Source organism: Microplitis mediator, chromosome 8, assembly GCF_029852145.1.
Source record: "Microplitis mediator isolate UGA2020A chromosome 8, iyMicMedi2.1, whole genome shotgun sequence".
Lineage (NCBI taxonomy): Eukaryota > Metazoa > Arthropoda > Insecta > Hymenoptera > Braconidae > Microplitis > Microplitis mediator.
Genome location: NC_079976.1, coordinates 20,493,473 through 20,513,347, shown reverse-complemented (window position 1 = coordinate 20,513,347; position 19,875 = coordinate 20,493,473). Strand labels below are relative to the sequence as shown.

The window sequence follows — 19,875 nt, the reverse complement described above, 5'->3', positions numbered from 1 at the left end:
GACCTTTTTTGTAGAGCGTTCAATTTCTTACAAAGTCTATGCCACGGAATATTTTTCCAAGCAGTTGGAAGCGAGATATAAATTTTTTTATCTGATTATTCGAAAAAAATAGAAACCCGCAAAGCGGAGGACCTTCCCGTTATAATTAAGAGCTCATACTTTGAGAGAATTCTTTTTAGGTGTCTACGAATCTATTTTTCAGAGTATAAAGTCAAAAAAAAATTATTCGATTTTTTTGACCCACCCTAATACTTACTCCAAATGCTGGCTGATAGATGTTTTTTTGGAAAGTTATCAATGTAAAACATGACAAATATTGAAATTTTTTTTATTCTAACTTTATCAAAAAATGATTTTTTTTAATTTCAACATGATATATCAATTACATTTCTTTACTTGTTTTATTTTTCACTGTCTGAGGGAAATATGTTATATTTGTAATAATTGCAAGACATGAATGTACAACTGTTTTTTTAACGGGATTGTTTCTTGAAAAATTATGTTTCTTTTTTTTTGCAAAGATAATTGGTTAATAATTAATCCTAGTGTGGGTTGCACGGTCAACCTTTATAACGTTGTGAATAATTGTAAATTAATACTTATTGTTAAATTATAGTTATTATTACTATCATTATGGTTTCTTTATGGCGGTCATTACATTTTTATTAGGAAATATTCCTTCATTATTACGTGCTGATTACTGTATTATATTGGTTCACTTTTGATCGATTCAAACGCGTATTTGACGTGAAAAGCTATCGTGACTTTTCATGTTAAGATTTACTTTCGATCTAAAAAATGAAGTAAAATAATTTCTAGTGTGTTTATTTCATTATCAATTTGTATGATTTTAGAGTGGACATTATTTACCACACAACAATACCTCACCTGAAAGAATAGACGATGAAGAATCTGACTATGAACCAGAGGAAAGAATAGAACAGATGGAAGACCAAATAATCAGAGAAGATGAGCAAGAGGAACGAGTCGAAGGAGAAGAACCAATAGAAGAGCAGAAACCGGTAGCAGAAGAGGAACGCGTAGAAGAAGAAGAAGAACTTGTTGAAGAAAATGGACTAGTAGAAGAAGAAAGAGTGTTGGACGGTGCCAATGATGACGATAATGACGATGATGATGATGACGGTAATAATAATGGTATGAACAATAATCGCCATTATATAGAACATGACTACGATCCGCCATTATATACAAATTCACCGCTGACATTAAGTCAAAGTATGCTGCTAATATTAACTATTTTCCTGAATCATAACATTTCTCTGTCATGTTTGTCGGGCATGATTGCAGTAATTAATATGCATTGTATTGAAGAGAATTTACAACGTAACAGTTTATACAAATTTAAAAAGTTTTTCATGCTAACAAATAATCAAGCTCAAACGGTAATAAAACATTATTATTGTTCTCTATGCTTAAATGGTTTAAATTCGGTTCGAGATGTATGTGCTGATTGTCAAGGAAAAAAAGGATATAAAGCATTATATTTTATTGAGCTTTCTGTTATTGAGCAATTGGCAGAATTATTTAGGTGACCACATTTTTACGATAAACTGCAATCACGTTTTCAAAGAAATAATTTACAACCGAATACAATAAGTGATATATATGATGGAAAGTTATATGAAGAATGGAACAATGATGACTTTTTGGCAAATTCAAATAATGTGTCGTTCACCTGGTATACTGATGGTGTGCCAGTGTTTAAATCTTCTGGTGTTAGCATATGCCCAATTTACTTGACTATTAATGAGTTGCCATACAAAGAGCGCATGAATCGAGAGAATATGTTACTAGCTGGGTTATCATTTGGGAAATTAAAGCCGAACATGAATTATTTTGTGCATAAACTACAGTCTCAATTTCGACAGCTCATCAACGGCCATCAATTTGTGCTATCAGATAATCAAATTATCAACGTAAAAGCAATTTTATTGATGGGAACTTGTGACATGGTTGCCAAATGCCAAATGTTGAACATGGTTCAGTTTAATGGGGAGTTTGGTTGTCACATTTGTAAAGTACCAGGTGAATCTTTTCAATTACCGTCTGGTGGAACAACTCATGTATACCGGTACAATATGGATTTACCTCTGCGAACGTCTCAAGAAACGGTAGATTATGGAACCGTTGCTTTCGAATCAGGTGTTACGGTGATGGGTGTTAAAGGACCTTGTGCTTTATCAAAGTTCATGCCAAATTTCATTATTGGCACAGCAATTGACAGAATGCACTGCATAGATGGTGGAGTGGTTAAAAAGCTGCTGACACTGTGGTTTGATAGCTCTTACCGTGCGCTACCTTTTTCTTTATATCATGTTAAAGATGTAGTAAACCAGCGTCTTTTAGCTATTAAACCACCTAAGTTTATCCACCGCATGCCTCGTGCAATTGAAGACCTTACCCACTGGAAAGCGTCTGAGATGAAAGCATGGTTTTTCTATTATTCAGTCCCGGTATTAAATGGAATAATGAGAAATGATTTTTTTAATCATTTCTTATTGCTAATTTGTGGAGTAGCATTTTTAAGTGCTGATTCAATCGATCAGAATATGCTACAATTAGCTGCGAATTTTCTTAATAAATTTGTCAGAGAATTTCAGGAATTATACGGACTTCAGTTCTGTTCCATAAATTTACATCTGATACAGCACCTTCATGAATGTGTTATAAACTTAGGACCTTTGTGGGGATATCAATGTTACAAGTATGAAGATTTGAATGGCCAAATTTTGGCACTTATCAATGGAAAAACACATATTGATTCACAAATAGTTTCTGCTCATTACCAGCTACTCAAAATGCAAAAATACAAAAATCAACTTGTAGAGGGCGATGTTCGGGACTTTTGTTTTGGTAAGAAAAGGAAAGCTAAAATCAACGAACGTATATTTAATAATTGTCATACAGTTGGAACATATGAAACATTTATTCCTGAAGATTTACCCGATTTTGTACAAGAAGCGATTAGATTTTTATTACCAGCTCGTCGTATTCAAAGATATTTAAGACTTTTGAAGGATAGTAAAATTTATGTCTCGAAAGAATACTCGAGAAGTTTACAAACTGAGTCTTCATATGTTGCGTATCAAAATAATAATGGTCAGCTGTGTTTTGCATCTATCTTTTGTTTGATACGTGTCTTAAATAATGATTGTGACCATGCTTATGCTTGCAACTGCAATTATGTACATTATGCGATTGTCCAAGAAATTTTATCTGTCGATCAATTTAGGGTAAATAATGATACTGATATAAATTGTGCGCTTCCTTACCTTCACAGATGTGAAGAAACAAATAATTATTTTACTATTCCAGTGTCTTCTTTAGAACACGTATGCTTTTTCATTTCAATCGATGATCAAATTTATTTATCACAGCCAATTAATTCAAAAGAATTTGAGTAAAATTTTCATCACACTTGTCACTCATAACATTTTTACATATACTTTATCACAATATCAGTGTAATCAAGCCAATCAACATTTTTGACTTGAAAAATAAAATTTTTTATGTACTTCCTATTTTATGTACTTTTTTTTTTGTATTTTTTATTTATTAATTTCTTGTATATTTTTAAAATTTTAGTTTCTTATCAATAAGGTAAAAGGCCCAGTTTCTGACCTTTTTAGAGTTCCGGTTGAGGTTATACTATAATAATTAATGTAAAATTTCATTTAATGAGAAAAACAATAATTCTATCGACTAGTTTAAAATTTGTAAAATTGTTTTTGTAAGTTTGTTAAATTTTTTTACTTACATAATAATTAGTGCACAGATTCAATCATCGTACCTCCTAACGTAAACTGTTTAGACTCTACTTCAAAAATGGCTTTCTCAGCCGCTTATGGCTAAAATATTTGTTTTTATTCAGTTAATACTTTCTATGTTTTTTAAATTGCCATTAATTAGGTTCAGAATAAATTACAATAAATTAAGAATAAATTGATTTTCTTTTTAAAGTTATAGTTTTTTAAGTAAATAAGAAAAAAGTTGAAAAAGTCAGAATCTGGGCCAGGGTCAATAACTGGGTGTTTTACCTTACTATAAAAAAAAATAATTTATAAGTTTTAATCCCCTTTTCATCCTAAACAAAAATTTACAGGTTCGACTAGTGTAGGTTGAAGTAGAGTCTTGAATCTCAAATTAAACCCCGGTTCATTCTTTTTCGACCTTATTTAAGGCGTACTAGGTTGAAACAGAGTTTTAAACTTCAAACTAAACCCTAGTTCACTCCTCCTTAACTGGATTTCAGGCGAGTTAGGTTGAAAAAGGTTTTAAAATCGAGGCGGCAAATACCCACATCAAAAGGTTCAGGCGCTACAAGGCTCAGATGGGGTTTTAATATTTCGACTCGGGATCCTATAATACATCATGACTTTAATATTTAATATTAATGTTTACTTGAGTAATTTTTGAAGAATAAATAAACGGACTCAATTCCATAGATTTTTCGTGAATAGATTGCTAAAGATTTTCCGCGTAAATACTCATACAAATATTCTTGAGTATTCATAATAGAAACTTTTTGAATTCATGCTAAAAAATTCAATAATTTAGCATCTAAACTATATGGAAAATAACTGTACTCACATTGATTAATCAGTATCAAATCTTGTATGATTACTTCAGAAATCGTCTCATACAATCGTATTCATTTTCAAAATCTACTCAATTGTAAACTTTACATTTTTCGAAAACTTATAAATACTTATAATCACAATATTACAGCTTCTGTTTCTTATAGATTCTGATAATTTATATAAGAATTTTAAGAAAAAAATTTTTTTGATGCACCATCTATGAAAAAATGATTGTATCAGAATTTTTGAGATGTTGCGTGGACAAATACTGCTCGTTTTCTCATAGCCAATTTTTTTTATGAGATTTTATGACCTTTTCCACAGGGTTACCACGCCATTTGTTGCACTTCACTAGTCTATGAAGAAAGAAAATTTAATTATCATTTAAAAGGATGCAAAAAAATGACAAATTGATGTTATTAGAAGACCATTAATAACCACATAAAAATATGAATAAAAAAAGAAGCTTACACTTTTCCACTGGTACTCAACCCTTTACTGCACTTTCTGTAGGAATACCCATCGTCATCAATCCAACGACCATCGCCTTTTTTACCGTCTCGGGGTGTTTTGACGCAATTGATTTTTGACATTATGTGATATTATTAATGAAAATCATGCACAACAACAATAAAAAACATAACAAAAGATTATAAAAGTAGCAGCAATACTAAAAAATCAACAAAATGAAACCCACACAAAAAAATATATATGTGACATATATGGGTCATTCCACCGAATAAAATAATTTTTACGACGCAATCCTCGTCGATTTGGTTCAAACTTTGTGGAGTCGTTCTATATATTAAAAAAAAAATTCTCTGAAAATTTGAGCCTTTTATATGCAGCTGTTTCCAAGTTATGATTTTTTTAATTTTTTAAAAATTTTTGTTTTCAACTTTTTCATTAATTTTTTTGAAGGAAAAAATTTTTTTAAAAAAATTAGCACTCAACAGTTTTTTGTAGGAAAAATTCTCAGCTTCCCAATAAAAATATCCATTTTTTATTTTATGTTACAGGAGACCTTTTGAAATTCGATTGAAGAGGAAAAAACGATTTTTATGACTGTGCGGTGCTTGATACATCTAATTTGATATTTTTTCTGAAAGCTGAGACTTTTTCTCATACTATATGTAATTTTCACGATATGCATATTTTTTGTTTGAACAAAATTCAATAAAATATAAACTCTCTATGTTAAAAAAACTTTAATTATTATTTTTTTTGAGGATGTTGATACATTTTTAACACAAACATATTCTAAGCTATCAACAATAGGTGAGATAGGGTGCACTGCTTGTGTTTCTTTCACCGTATTTGACTCCAAGTATCGTACGTCTAAAACATTTATTTTTTATAAAAAGTCATCATTCCCTGATTAAACGAAACGTTTCGAAACGATTTGTAATGTTAAATGCCATAAAAAGGGTGATTCAAAAGTATTCAAAAGCATTAAAAAGTATTTAAAATTTTTCTCCAATCGTTTTAAGTCGTTTCTTTTAAAAAGGGTTGGTTATAACAGTGAATTCAACGCTGGTAAAATTTTGAATAGCCCGGATATATAAATTTTGCGGTGTGAGGATATGTTTTCTGGTATGTATCTGCAGTAAAGCTCTGAAAACAAAAATTATAAAACTATTTTTCATAATACAGGATCAATGTTTCAAGTGTACGAATTAGTAATTTTAACTTTGATTTTTGTGTTTTGTTCAATAGTGATTTCAGACTATTGATGTCATCTGCGTTAATGACAGTTCTGACTTTGTAATCAAGTTTTATAAAAATTTGTGTAAATAATAAATAGTATTTATGGTTTCTGTTTAATTATAAATTGCAAATCATAAGTTACGCGTACACTAATGGTTGATCACACCATTGGTCTTAAATTAACTTGATTCTAACTGGCTGCTGACACTGAAAATAGTTTTCAATGCAGGTAATCATGAAAAAAATAGTGTGTAACACTAGATGAAACACGACTTCAGATTGCAGTTAATGTCAACTTTTGCCTATGGCTCGGGCAGCCTACTTTACTCTCGTCTGACATCGTTTTGTTTCATCTCTTGCCACACAATAAACTATTACAGTTTGTTAAAACCATAAAATCAATGACTTGCATTTAAATAATTATTGATTATGTTAAAACAAAAAATATGCACATCGTGAAAATTACATATAGTGTGGGAAAAAGTCTCAGCTATCAGAAAAAAATATCAAATTAGATGTATCAAGCACCGCACAGTCATAAAAATCGTTTTTTCCTCTTTAATCGAATTTCAAAAGGTCTCCTGTAACATAAAATAAAAAATGGATATTTTTATTGGGAAGCTGAGAATTTTTCCTACAAAAAACTGTTGAGTGCTAATTTTTTTAAAAAAATTTTTTCCTTCAAAAAAATTAATGAAAAAGTTGAAAACAAAAATTTTTAAAAAATTAAAAAAATCATAACTTGGAAACAGCTGCATAAAAAAGGCTCAAATTTTCAGAGAATTTTTTTTTTAATATATAGAACGACTCCACAAAGTTTGAACCAAATCGACGAGGATTGCGTCGTAAAAATAATTTTTTTTGGTGGAATGATCCATATGCATTAATGTATCGGCTATACGAGACATATATGTTATCTGTATATTTTTTTGTGCGGGAACAAAGGAAATCGAACAATCTATATAGAGCAACCGCGAAACTTGAATTAATCTTAAAAAAAAAATTAAAAATGTGTCGACATATGTTTTAAATAATTAAAAAAAAAATAGCAGCAAAAATCAAATTATTGTTATTAAATAACAGTATGCAACAAAATGTGAAAAGTGATTAATATAAAATAAAGTCATTTCATTCAAATGATCCTGAAGTTAGCAGACAATTAAAAATTTAAGGATTTTATTTTGAACAATTAAATTTGAAAAAATGCATATGTAGAAAATTAAAAAGACTATCAGTGCAATTTTTTTTAAATATTTTTTTTTTTAATAATTTATCGTCTTTTAAAAAATCCAAAAATTATTAAATGTTGGCTAACTTTAGTAATAATAGAAGTAATATCTACTAATCATTAACTGCTGTTAATTACTTATTCAAAATAACGACACAAGAAGAGTAGTAAAAACTCAATGTTATTTTATTCATTAAAAAAATAATTAAAAATAGGACGTTAAATAATTGTGTACTATCACTTATTAACCAGTGGATATAAGTACAATTAGCTAAATTACTGCCAAGCAGGAATCTGAATTTTAATTAACTCATTTGTGAATGTAAAAAATGTCAATAACTTTGATAAATTTTTTTTTATTATTATTTATTTATTTATACTTAATTACAAATAAATATTACAATTAAATTACAATTTTTTATTTGAACTTTTCAAGATATATCTGTTTTTTATAAGACGAATAATCAATTATTGTAAATAATAATAAAGTGTTACGTTCTGGCTTTAATTAAATTTAAATAAAAATTTTTAGAAATTTTTTTTTTGAAGTCTCGAATTATTTATTCGCCACAGTGGGCGAATAAACGGTTCGACACTTCTTATAATCATAATTAATTAATAAATTAAGAAATCGTTACTTGGTTGGCGATATTATTTTTATTCACCGCCAACAGTGTAACGGAAATCTCTTGCGATAAGAGAGTCGCCGTGGCTCGCGGATAGTCTAAACAGATGACGATGCATGAGACCCGGGCCACGACGATTCTCTCATAGGAAACCTGAGATGCAACGTTAACAGTTTTGATAATGTATTATACCAAGGAGCGACAGAATCAAGTCAGTCGATCACAAGATCTAGTAGAGCTAAGAACTCTGTACAAATCCGCTGGCTTGATCCTGTCACTCGGACTTAAAGGCAAAATATATATATATATCTATCCGTATTTTTTTCAAAATACATTTTCCTTTTTAACTTTGGACGCCGCCACTGGCAGCCCAATATTAATACACACCTCATACTGGGCGCCGCCCCCGGCAGCCTAATATTTTCACCTGCTTTGGGCGCCGACACTGGCAGCCCAAGCACTTCCTTCCTGACTTCCAAAATTCATGCCGAGAAGCCGAAGGGCAGGTAAAAAGGCCCAATTACGTCGGATTCTTCGTACGATCCATTAGGATCTCGGTCGTTCAGTTCACCAACGCCGCCGCCTAGAAATCGTTGCCGAGGAAGTTCTTCTCGATCCAGTGACGTTGGTTATTCCAAATTCGGGTATCGCGTTAAGTGAGGTTCGGGAGTTGTCGAGCTCTTGTGTTGTTGAGCCGTCGAGCTCTTGTGTCGTTGAGCCATCGAGCTCTTGTGTCGTTGAGCTGTCGAGCTCTTGTGGTGTGGTCCAACAGCTGGAGTCGCTCGTCCTTACGGAGGAACCGAGCCTTCAAAGCTCTTCCTGTGCAGAGGAGGATTCACGGGCGAACCCAGTCTTCTGGACTGGTATCAGTGAGGGTTGGCAGTTGGATCCAGTGGACGTTCCATCCGTCCATCCACCCAGTGGGAGCATCCCTTTTCACGACCCTCGTTACGGGTATTACTCCGAGGCCTACTTCAAGGCCACCGGCCGAGACGCGTACGCACCAGCGGAGGCGAAGAAGTTACGCAAGAAAGGGATTATTTGGGCTGACTTATGGGGCCCATAATCTCCACCATGGTAAGTCATTGAACTTTTTGCCTAAAATAAGAGAAGGTCAACAGCTGACGCACCTGGGGTCTATTGACACCCTAACGACGTCAACCTGGTCAAATTAAAAATATTCTGTATGATCAATTGATAAGCCAGAATGTAACAAAAGTAAAGAGTATATTTAAATTACACTACTAATATCGACTATTAACAATATTGAAAAATTTGTAAATAAATAATTAAAATAAACACGTTTTTGTTGGTGTTCAATGCATTTCATATTTTAGTCGTATATCTTTCTTCAATATGGCGCACCCTCTCATATGTCAGAAGTGATTAAATAGAGGTCGTTATATCCGCAAGTTTCGCTGAAATCCATTGTCTTTTAAGAAAGATATTGGGATCGATTGTTGCATCAGCCCATATTAAATTGTGTAGCGTAGTCATTGTCTTTATAATTATCGTCATAACAATGAAATATTTTAAAGTCGGTGATAAATTTAGTTCTCTTGATGCAGTAAAGCGAATTATAAAAAAACATGAAACAAATACGAATGAAAAATTGAGAGTAGGTAACTCAAAGACGTTGGCGCAAGTTTGGGGAGAAAGTAGAAAATATAATAAGGAAATTCATTATAACGAAGTTCGTTATCAGCGTCCATTCTATGGTAATCCTGTTGAATCAAAAGGAAACAATAAACGTAATCGACTGTAAGTATACGCATAAATTATATATAAAAATAGAAAAATTAACAAATATATGTTAAGAATAAAATAAAACGTCATGCCTTACTAATAACTATCAGTCAATAAGATAATTTAAATGTTTAAATGTTTAATATGATTTCGAATAGCCCTCAAAAGTGCGAATATCCGATGGTGGTGAAACTAGCTGCCGATGAAGAGAAACAATTACTGGTGGTGAAAAAAGCAAATTTAAAACACAAACATGAAACTAAGGTTAGTAAAAATTTAAAAAGTACATGCTAAGAACTAAAAATAAAGTATTAAGAGTTTTATTTCAACAGGATTCGACTCCAACGGAAAAATTCAAGGTAAACTATCCGAACCTGAAAAAAAATAAAACTGCAACAAAAGTTCGACATTGTAAAAAAGTTGAGGAAAAAATAAAAAAAAAAGTGCTATCGACGAACAACCCAGACGACAGAGTCTCCGAATATCATCACGCACACTACAAGAAATTAAATGTAGGCAACCTCGAGTGTTGATACGGAAATTATCAATGGAAGAAGTATCAATCTTGATGAAAAAGACAGAGCAAACGATATCTAAATCAGATACAGCTTCTGGTCCTGGAAAAATAGAGGTGAGTGAATTACATCTTGACTCACACCAAGGAAGAGATAATAACATCACACATAAGACCGCTGATGGAAATTTAACACGTCAAAAAAAAAAAAAATGCATAGTCCGACGAATTGAAAATATTGTACCTCACCTGGTGCGTCGTAGATTAACAGAAGAAAATCAAATAACCAAGACTACACCCAGTGTAGCCACTACCTCTGTTGTTGAGCCTGAGAATATTCGCGAACCTGAAACTGATCTACCTGCAGATGAAGGACTTTACGAAGATCCGACTGAACCTGTTGTAGAAGTACCATCTGGATCTAAAAAAATAGTTGAATTATGTGGACCTGAAAATGACATAGTTGCGAATACAGCAGCTGACATAGATAATTTACAATCTGACTTACTCGATCCAATAACCAAGACTTCACCCATTGCAGCCGCTGCCACTGTTGTTGAGCACGAGAATATTCGCGAACCTGAAACTGACCTACCTGTAGACGAAGGACTTTACGAAGATCCGACTGAACTTGTTGTGGAAGTACCATCTGGATCTAAAAAAATAGTTGAATTATGTGAACCTGAAAATGACATAGTTGCGAATACAGCAGCTGAGACAGTTGATTTACAATCTGACTTACTCGATTCAGTAACCGAGACTACATCCATTGCAGCCGCTGCCATTGTTGTTGAGCACGAGAATATTTGCGAGCAAGAAACTGACCTACCTGCAGATAAAGGTATCCATGAAGATCCCAGTGTATCCGATGTTGAAGTAGTAGCTGGAACTCAAGATATAAAAATACCCGATATAATGAAGTTCAAGACTTTATCGATTAGCGAAAAAAAAAAAACATTTTTACTAAACTGTCTCCTCTTTGAGGGTAAATTTGATAAAATATTTGGCCCGGATGATATTGAAAATGATAATGCACTGAAGATAGCATTAATCGACGTTCGACATATATCAGTTGAGCAGTTACATCATTCTTTGATTATTAGTCGAATAAAATTAGTTAAGAAATGTCTTGACGAAGATGCTTATAAATATGTTACGAAACTGATAAATGAACGAAAAAAAAAAGAAATTGTGGACATGCAGCTGCTGCCGCCGATCATTGAAAAATGTAGATTGTATTGAGTGTGAGCTTTGTTTAAGATGGATTTGTCACGTATGTGAACCATTTAATGAAAGTAAAGACTGGTTATGTAAAAGCTGTCAAAAGAAATGAAACGATTGATCAGTACAGTACCTTAACGAAATATGAGCAATCTATTGTTTTCATATTGATTATTTTTATTTTATATAGATTATTCTTAATTTTATATTGATTATTATAACTTAACTTCGCCATCATCAATGCCTGGTGATGGAATTAGAAAGTCGTAATTAAAAAGTCCACTCTGTGTACCAGGCATTAATGATGGCAATTGTATACCATTCATAATTATTATTTATCAAAACTTAAAAAAAAAACAGTACTTATGTCATGTGTTTCAAAATAACTAAAGAAATCAATCACTGACGTCTGCAAAAAAACAAGTATTTTCTATTTTGATAAATACATTTACTTTGTGTTAATTAAATTGTTAGCTCCAAGAATATATTTTGTTTTCTTAAATCCACGGGCTGGCTCAATTCCTATATTTTATGAATTTTAAGTGATAATTAGGCTCTTAATTGAGTCAAACGATTATGATTAAAATTCTATCCGTTATGAAAATAACTATAATTGTCGCAAAAATTACACAATAATGACGTAGATATTAGACACGAAAATTCATTATCGTTTTTCATGACGACTGCATATATCTACGGGTGGATTCTCTCGATGCAAAGTAATTCGGATTATTATTTAAAATCATTATATTGATTAATAAATATATTTCAAGCACCTTGAGACATAAGTAATAAACTAGTAACTGGTGAATAGTATTGATATTCTTGTTCTCTGTATTGCATAAGCTTACTAATATTAAAAATAAATTAATATTCTGAAAAGTGTTCATTCTTGAAGTAAATGGAAAAATAAGTCAATAATTCGTAAATCTTGATATTTTTTTTTATTAAAATAGCTGGTTCAATAATAATTTTGCAGGTTATATTTATGCATCTACGGGTCAGTAAGTAATGATACAATTACCCCTCTGTCTTAAGAACGACTATATGTGGTAACCCATAGTTCCGAAAGTAAATTCAATTTAACTTGGGTGCCTGAAATTCGAGTAAGTTACTTATTTTCGCTCTGTATAGACATCCACGTTAAATTTATGAGTCATTCATCTGTCTTATATCCACGGTTGCACGGGAAAATTAATCATGAGCAATGGAATTGAGAAGTAGACTTTCCATTTAAATTTTTATGTTCTATAGTTAAAAAAAGAAGTGTTCCATATTTGTCACCCAAAAAATACATTACAAAATAGCTATATTTATACCATAACTATAATCCTCTGATTTTAGTGATCTTCAAATCGACGGATCAAAACTTGATAGCCACGTAAAAATAATCAGTGTTCTTTGTTCGAATAGAACTAAAAAATTATACAAATGACAATTTGAAGTGCTTTAGTAGTCAGTTAAAAGTTATGTTATTTTTGTCCCCACAATCATACATGGAATGATGATAAACAGGTATATAAATACTTGATAACCCTGATTAAACAAAATAATTAAAAATGATTTAAAATAATTTGTTTTTTAATCATTTTAAATACTTTTTAATCCTTCAAATCATTTCTAATCCTGTCTCTTATGGACATTTAACGTGTGAAATCATTTTTAATCATTTTGTTTAATCAGGGAAGATACTCTTTGGATCTGACGGTTCTATTAATAAATAAAATTTTACGTGGACTCTAAAGTCTCGAGTAAATTAATTATCGCTTGTCTGTGTAGGCATCCAGGTGAAATTACCCATCAAAAAAAAATCATATATGATCATTTATGAAAATTGGCCATTTATGCTTCATACATGAAGCACATATGTCCCGTACGGAAAAAGTATATATCCGTATATATTCGGGCAAATCTGAATATATGCCGTATTTATGAGACATATATTCAATTTTGCCCGTGTATATACTTTTTTCGTACGGGGTCTCATACATCGAGCTCAAATGGTCAACTTTCATCTATGCTCTATATGTGGTCTATATTGAGACATGTATGATTCATTTTTTACAAGTAGTAAGCCATTTATTTTTTCTTATATCCTTATTAGATTCATACAAAAATCAATTATATGCAACAGAATCAGTTATTAATTATTTCAATGTAATTTCAATTTTTTGTACACGATATTTTTAGGTAGATTTTTCTAATATCTAACTATTGTATTTGTCCTCATAGTCGATTTTTCAAGGAATTTTGTCACAACCTATCATAATTAGTTGAGTAGGGTTCCAAAATACGATTCGTTAAAAAATTTATGTATGTATATATATATATATATATATATATATATATATATATATATATATATATGATACGGGGCTTTTGCGGACGTTTTGGGTTTTCGCGGACCGTCCGCATTAAACTTCTGAAATGAATAGGGTTTTCGCGGACGGTCCGCGTTACGTACATAAAGCATACGGGGTTTTTGCAGACCGTCCGCATTAGACCTATCAAATACATAAGCTTTCGCGGACGGTCCGCATTAGGTATATAAGGCACACGGGATTTTTACAGACCGTCCGCATTAAACCTATCAAATACACACGAAGAAAAGGAGCCTCAAAAATATTTTAATATTTAATCTATTTAAGCAAGAAATACTAACGCAAATCAATGAGTTCATTACTTTTACTATTTATCACAAAATGAACTCTTTTAAATTCGAAATAGTGACTATTCACTGTTTGCTAGTGAAAAGTATGTCACTAATTTAAATAGTGGTACACGTTTCACTAGCAATAAGTAACTATTCACTGCCCAATAGTGAGTGTCACGTGAATTTCAATAACTTGTTTCTAGAGAGTATAGTAAGATCACAAATCAGTAATTAATAATATACTTTTCTCTGAAAAATTGCTATATTATTACTTATATAACTAATTGATCTGTATTTTGTATTAATTGTATAGCAAATTTTATAATGAAAATATCACATCATTGCTTAACGTTTAATACTACATTCGATAATACGATTCAATGATTTTAACTTTCTAAAAATATAAAAATTAGCTAAAAAAATGCATTAGACAACCTGCTGTATACGAAAATTACAATCTGTTCAGTAATTTCTCTAAGCCAGATGAATAGTGTAGTATTGTATTGTATATTGCAATTATCAGCTTAATATCTGATACGGTTCTTATTGAGAACCCAGTATATTAATCTGATTTTTGGAAATTGGTCGAGTCCCGGAGCTTGCTCCGGTTTGACCACGAGTTGCCCTGTCATTGCAGTACAGGCGGGAGCAGCTCAATCAACCTTTTTCCAAAAGTCAGATATACCTGACATTTTTGCGGGGAGTGTAACAACTCCCCACGACGAACTTAAACTTATCCATCTAGTCAAGTATCAGATCCCTTCTAGTCAAAAAACACTTTGACCTTAGTTTTTTATTATATTTACGAAAAATTATAGTCACAGAGTTTATTTATTTATTTTTTACATTGTGCGGTATTTTATTGTGTAAATTATTTATTTATTTATTTAAACTTAAATTACCAGTGCAATATTCTTATTATTTATTTAATAATTACCACCTTCTGTGATACCGCCGAGAAGCGATTAGTTAATAAGTGTTACGACGAGCAGCTCGGATTCCCCGGAGGACATCACAACCAAGTGGACTCAACCCGTGGTGGACATCGTGGGTAAGTTTTGCACATTAATTAGTTTACGGGGTCCCCTCTCTTTCTCTTCATTCTTCTACTTACCTTCCCCTTTATCCATTTTTTTACCCTGGGTCACTTGAGAAATTTTCTCAAGTACCTACTCTTGGAGTTGGGTGATTGTTATTGGCAACTGTCGGTAACATCACTCTCTCCTATATCCGGGTTAGGTTACCTACAATTGACGTGAGTTGGTAAAGTAGGTTCCTAACTTACTCCCCGCGGCGAAAGCCGTTTCCGGAGACTTGTAACAACAAGTTAACCAGTTCCACTGGTAACTGCCCGCTTACGGTCTCCATCCTTCCCACTACCTACCCATCTATCTCTTTCTGTTCGGGTTAGTGATCTATCCGGGTCACTCTCTCGCTCCCTCCTGTGGTTCCCAACTGCGAGTGGCAGCAATACACTGTCACTTCGTAATAAAAGAGCCACAGCTTTTCTCTCTCGGTCCCTTGGGTTCAGAGCGGGCACCTGTGTGCTTTCTCTCGTTCCCGTACCGAAACCTCTTTATCTTTCCCGGTGACTAGATATCGGGGGTGGCAATACCAATTGCTCTCCCGGTTCTCTAGTTCCCGAAAACTCTTTCTATCCCGGTCCCTTGGGTGCAGGGGGTTGCAATTCCCATTGCTTCCCGTTGCTCCAGTGCCGAACTCTTTTCTATCCCGGTCTCTTGGGTTCAGGGGGTGGCAAATACAAATTTGCTCCCCTTGCAACTCGTACCGAACTCTTTCCTATCACGGTCCCTTGGTGTAAGAGGGTGGCAAATACAAATTTGCTCCCCTTTTATCCCGTACCGGTTCTTCCGTATTCTTCCGTTCCCGAGGGTTTCCCCTGCGACTAAAGAGATAGTCATATATCTCTTTGTGTGGGACTTCCTTCGATTTTTGCCATGGAGATTGAGCTCCAATTCCCATTTCATTTCCCAGTGCAGTGTCCTTTCTGCGCTGAAGCCGTAAGAAGGACACTGCGACAATACAATAATTATTCGAGTCTCAATCAACATCTTGCGCGGGAGCACCCGGATGCTGAAATTAAATATTTTTGTAGAACGTGTGGGTATAAATCCCTCAAGCCTAAGGCCGTGGCGTTGAAAGACGTCAAGGCCCACCATAAAAAGGCCCATCCGGGTGCCTCCGCGAAAGATGTTGACCTTCCCTCCGGAGAGTCCGAGCTCCCCGTCGTAAAAAACAGAATCCGCCGAAGCGGAAGCGAGAGGCGTAGCATCCCCAATAGTTCAAGTCCCGTTACTCGCACCCCCCCTAGCAGGCCCAGTACACGTCCGTCGCCTGCTACCACGAAACCGACTTCAACCAACACCATCCCACGTGCTGTCAGAAGTCCAGCGGGTACGGGAACCAGTGCCCCACCGGTAAGCTCCAGCGCTGCCGGCAACGCTCCTCGTAGTCGCCTACGCACCCCAACACAAGTAGCAACAACAACAACAACAACAATAATTACAACAACAACAACGCCCTCTGTTCAAACTACCACAAGCTACACGTGCTCAGTCTTGCCAAAGCGAGGCGTGCCGACCGTGGCTTCCAATGTATTGTTAACCAAGAAGAAGGTAATAGTCCGGCCTACAAATAATAAGAAACTCTCACCACCACCTAAGAAGAGCATAGTTAACGGCGGGGCCGTCTCCAAGGCCCCTTCACCACCAGCACGAGTCCAGACCAGGTCAATGAGGGCAGGCAGTGTGCCCCCTCCAACAGTAACCAGCAAACCGTCATCTCCAGCTGCCCTGGTGACACCAGCAGTGTCATTTGCTACCGTCGCCAGGGGTACAAGGGCACAATCTGCCCCACCAACTCCAACTCCATCACGGAAGAGACCTGGTCGTCCACGAAAAGACGCAGCCGTTGTCACATCGACTGACATAGCGGCTATTACCACTGCCACGGTCACGAACACTACGATACGGGGTTCCATTACTTCGCTCTGTATCTCCAGCAGCCCTACGATGATACCACCACCAACATCAAGCAGACTGGGCACCATCAGAGAGGCAGAAAGGGTGCAAACAGGGGCTACAGGAGCCCTCGACGATAATAACAACAACATCAAGGGCACGGGGAACAGTCAACATCAGCAGCAGTCCACGTCTACTCCAACACCATCTACGGGCGACGTGGACCAACGTCAGCAGCACCTGTTCCCCCAAATTTTAATAAAGTCACCCCCCCACATGGCTACGCCTCCTGCCCCTAGGACTGTCAGCCCTGCCACCACCACTCACTCACCACTCAACATTAATCTTTCAAACACATTCAATAGCCCCAACACTAGTCAATTACATAATGAAAGTACTCCTATTTCACACAATAGTCTAGTCAATAACCCGGTAATCATAAACAATAGTCCCATGACTGGTGATGGCAGGGCGGACACTCCAAATAGCGCGAGTAGGGGCGATAATGACGGCAATAACAAACATTTTAGTATTTTTAACCCTAACAGACACACTGCTGCTGCTGGGAACAGTAGTGGTGTCAATTGCCGTGACTACAACAATAATAATAACAATAACAACAACTCTTGCATCAGGTGTGAATGTGGAAGACGCATCACACCTGATATTTTTAATAACTCAAGTAGTCGCGGCAATACTAATGGCACTACTACTGTGAACAACAGCAGCAGTAATTTTAATAACAACCAAATTAATAACAAAGTAGCTAGTAATAATTAATGGACGCGAGTTATGCGCGGTCGCGGCGGTCGCAATGGTGGACGCAACATTAACAACAATAGTCAACTCAACAACAATAGCCCGGTTGTAAACACCTCCAATGTCTTCACCCATTTAAACCACGACGACAGTGGAGATGAAAACCACAGGTTAGATCCGCGCCCGGGCGGTCGTTCGGGTGTCCCGCGTGACGCCTCGGGCCGCATATGCCAGCGCGACACATATATGTCCAATCGCCGACCGCATAGCTCCCAAAACCCCCCTTTGCCAAACCCCCGGCGCGAAACCAATAGATATTCTACGCGTCGTAATCCCCACCCCCCACAAAGCCGTAACAACCAGCGACAACCGGCCCAACGGAATTTGGCTGGGCCTACGCAAAGGGTGTCACGCGATAATAAGCGTCGAGACCTTATTGCGATGGCTAATGCTACTGAATCCTGGGATGAACTGGAAGAGATGGACAGGGAACTGTCTGTGTTCTTTCAGGGCACCACAGAATCCAGGCCAGTGGGTCGGGGGCAACCTGGAGGACGAACGGTGAACCGTAATCAAGGAGGTAATAATAATCGCGAAGGCCCACAAGATCAGGGTGACGGTGGTAGAATTCGTTCTGCCACCCGTATTCAGAAATTATATCGGGAGAATCGGAGGAAAGCAATGCAGGAGGTGCTTGAGGGTCCATCACCCTTTTGCCAGGTGCCTAAGGATGATGTCCTCAAGTACTTCCGAACGTTGTATTCCGACGATTCCCCCTTTAATGAGGAGTTGCCAGCAAGGCAAGTATGGCCACTGGACGAGGGCGATGAGTTGGCTAGGGCCTTGATCGCCTCTCTGACGGCCACTGAGGTCAGCCGGAGGTTAGCTAGGATGCAGGACACTGCACCTGGCCCCGACGGCTTGAAATACAGTGACCTGAAGAAGGCAGATCCTGGTTCCGGACTGCTCACCGCCATATACAATGCGTGCTTCCGTCTAGGGGCCATACCAGTGTCGTGGAAAGTCTCCAACACTGTATTAATTTACAAGAAAGGAGACCGAATCGACCTGTCGAACTGGCGACCTCTCGCGATGGGCAATACCATCTATAAGCTCTTTGCCGCCTTGATTGCCGATCGCCTGACGAACTTCGTTGTCAACGGGAATAGGCTAACTTCGTCTCAGAAGGGCTTTTTGAAGGACGAGGGCTGCTTAGAGCACAACAACGTTATTCAAGAGGTCCTGACGGATGGAGCTCGTGAGGGTAAGGATGTTATCATCGCGTGTCTGGATGCTTCCAATGCTTGTGGTTCCATCTCACACGAGGTGATATACGATGCTATTGAAGGGATTGGAGCACCTGTGGTGTTTCAAGCCCTGATAAAGAGCTTCTATACTGGGTGCACGACGAGGGTTCGCACCGTCGAGGGCTTTACTGATCCTATTCTTCTCATGAGAGGAACTAAGCAAGGTTGTCCGGCTAGTCCGATTGTATTTAACGTGGGAACTGATTCTGTTCTTCGAGCGGTAGAAGAGCTTAATCGGGGCTACATATTAAATACCAAGCGGGTCGCTCCACGAGCGTATGCTGACGATTATTGCTTTGTTGCTGATAGCGTGGAGGACATGGAGCAGATGCTGCTGACTGTCAGTGTTGCCGCGAAAAGGGTTGGCATTAAGTTCAACGCCTCTAAATGCGTTACCTTGCACGTCTCTGGCAAGGGTAACAAGCGCAATGTACTTGATACCAAGTTCAACATTGACGGTGGGCAGTTAAAGTCATTGGTAGAGGGTGAGGCTTATGATTACCGGGGCGTCCCGGTGGGGTTCAACATTAAT

General features: G+C 36.0%; 1 long non-coding RNA gene and 1 other non-coding gene across 2 annotated transcripts in view; one reads left to right on the top strand and one right to left on the bottom strand.

The window, feature by feature from the left end:
• Positions 1 to 10,000: 10,000 nt before the first annotated feature.
• The window catches only part of LOC130673182 (uncharacterized), a 28,584-nt gene continuing 18,709 nt past the window's right edge, over positions 10,001 to 19,875 (bottom strand). The window contains exons 4-6 of the long non-coding RNA XR_008990850.1: positions 11,165 to 11,311; positions 10,931 to 11,077; positions 10,001 to 10,843 (exon numbers count right to left, since the gene is read on the bottom strand). This is a non-coding gene — a long non-coding RNA (uncharacterized LOC130673182). The remainder of the gene's footprint in view (positions 10,844 to 10,930; positions 11,078 to 11,164; positions 11,312 to 19,875) is intronic.
• LOC130674083 (U2 spliceosomal RNA) lies at positions 14,765 to 14,958 on the top strand. The gene has a single exon (XR_008990978.1). It is a non-coding gene; the product is annotated as a U2 spliceosomal RNA (small nuclear RNA).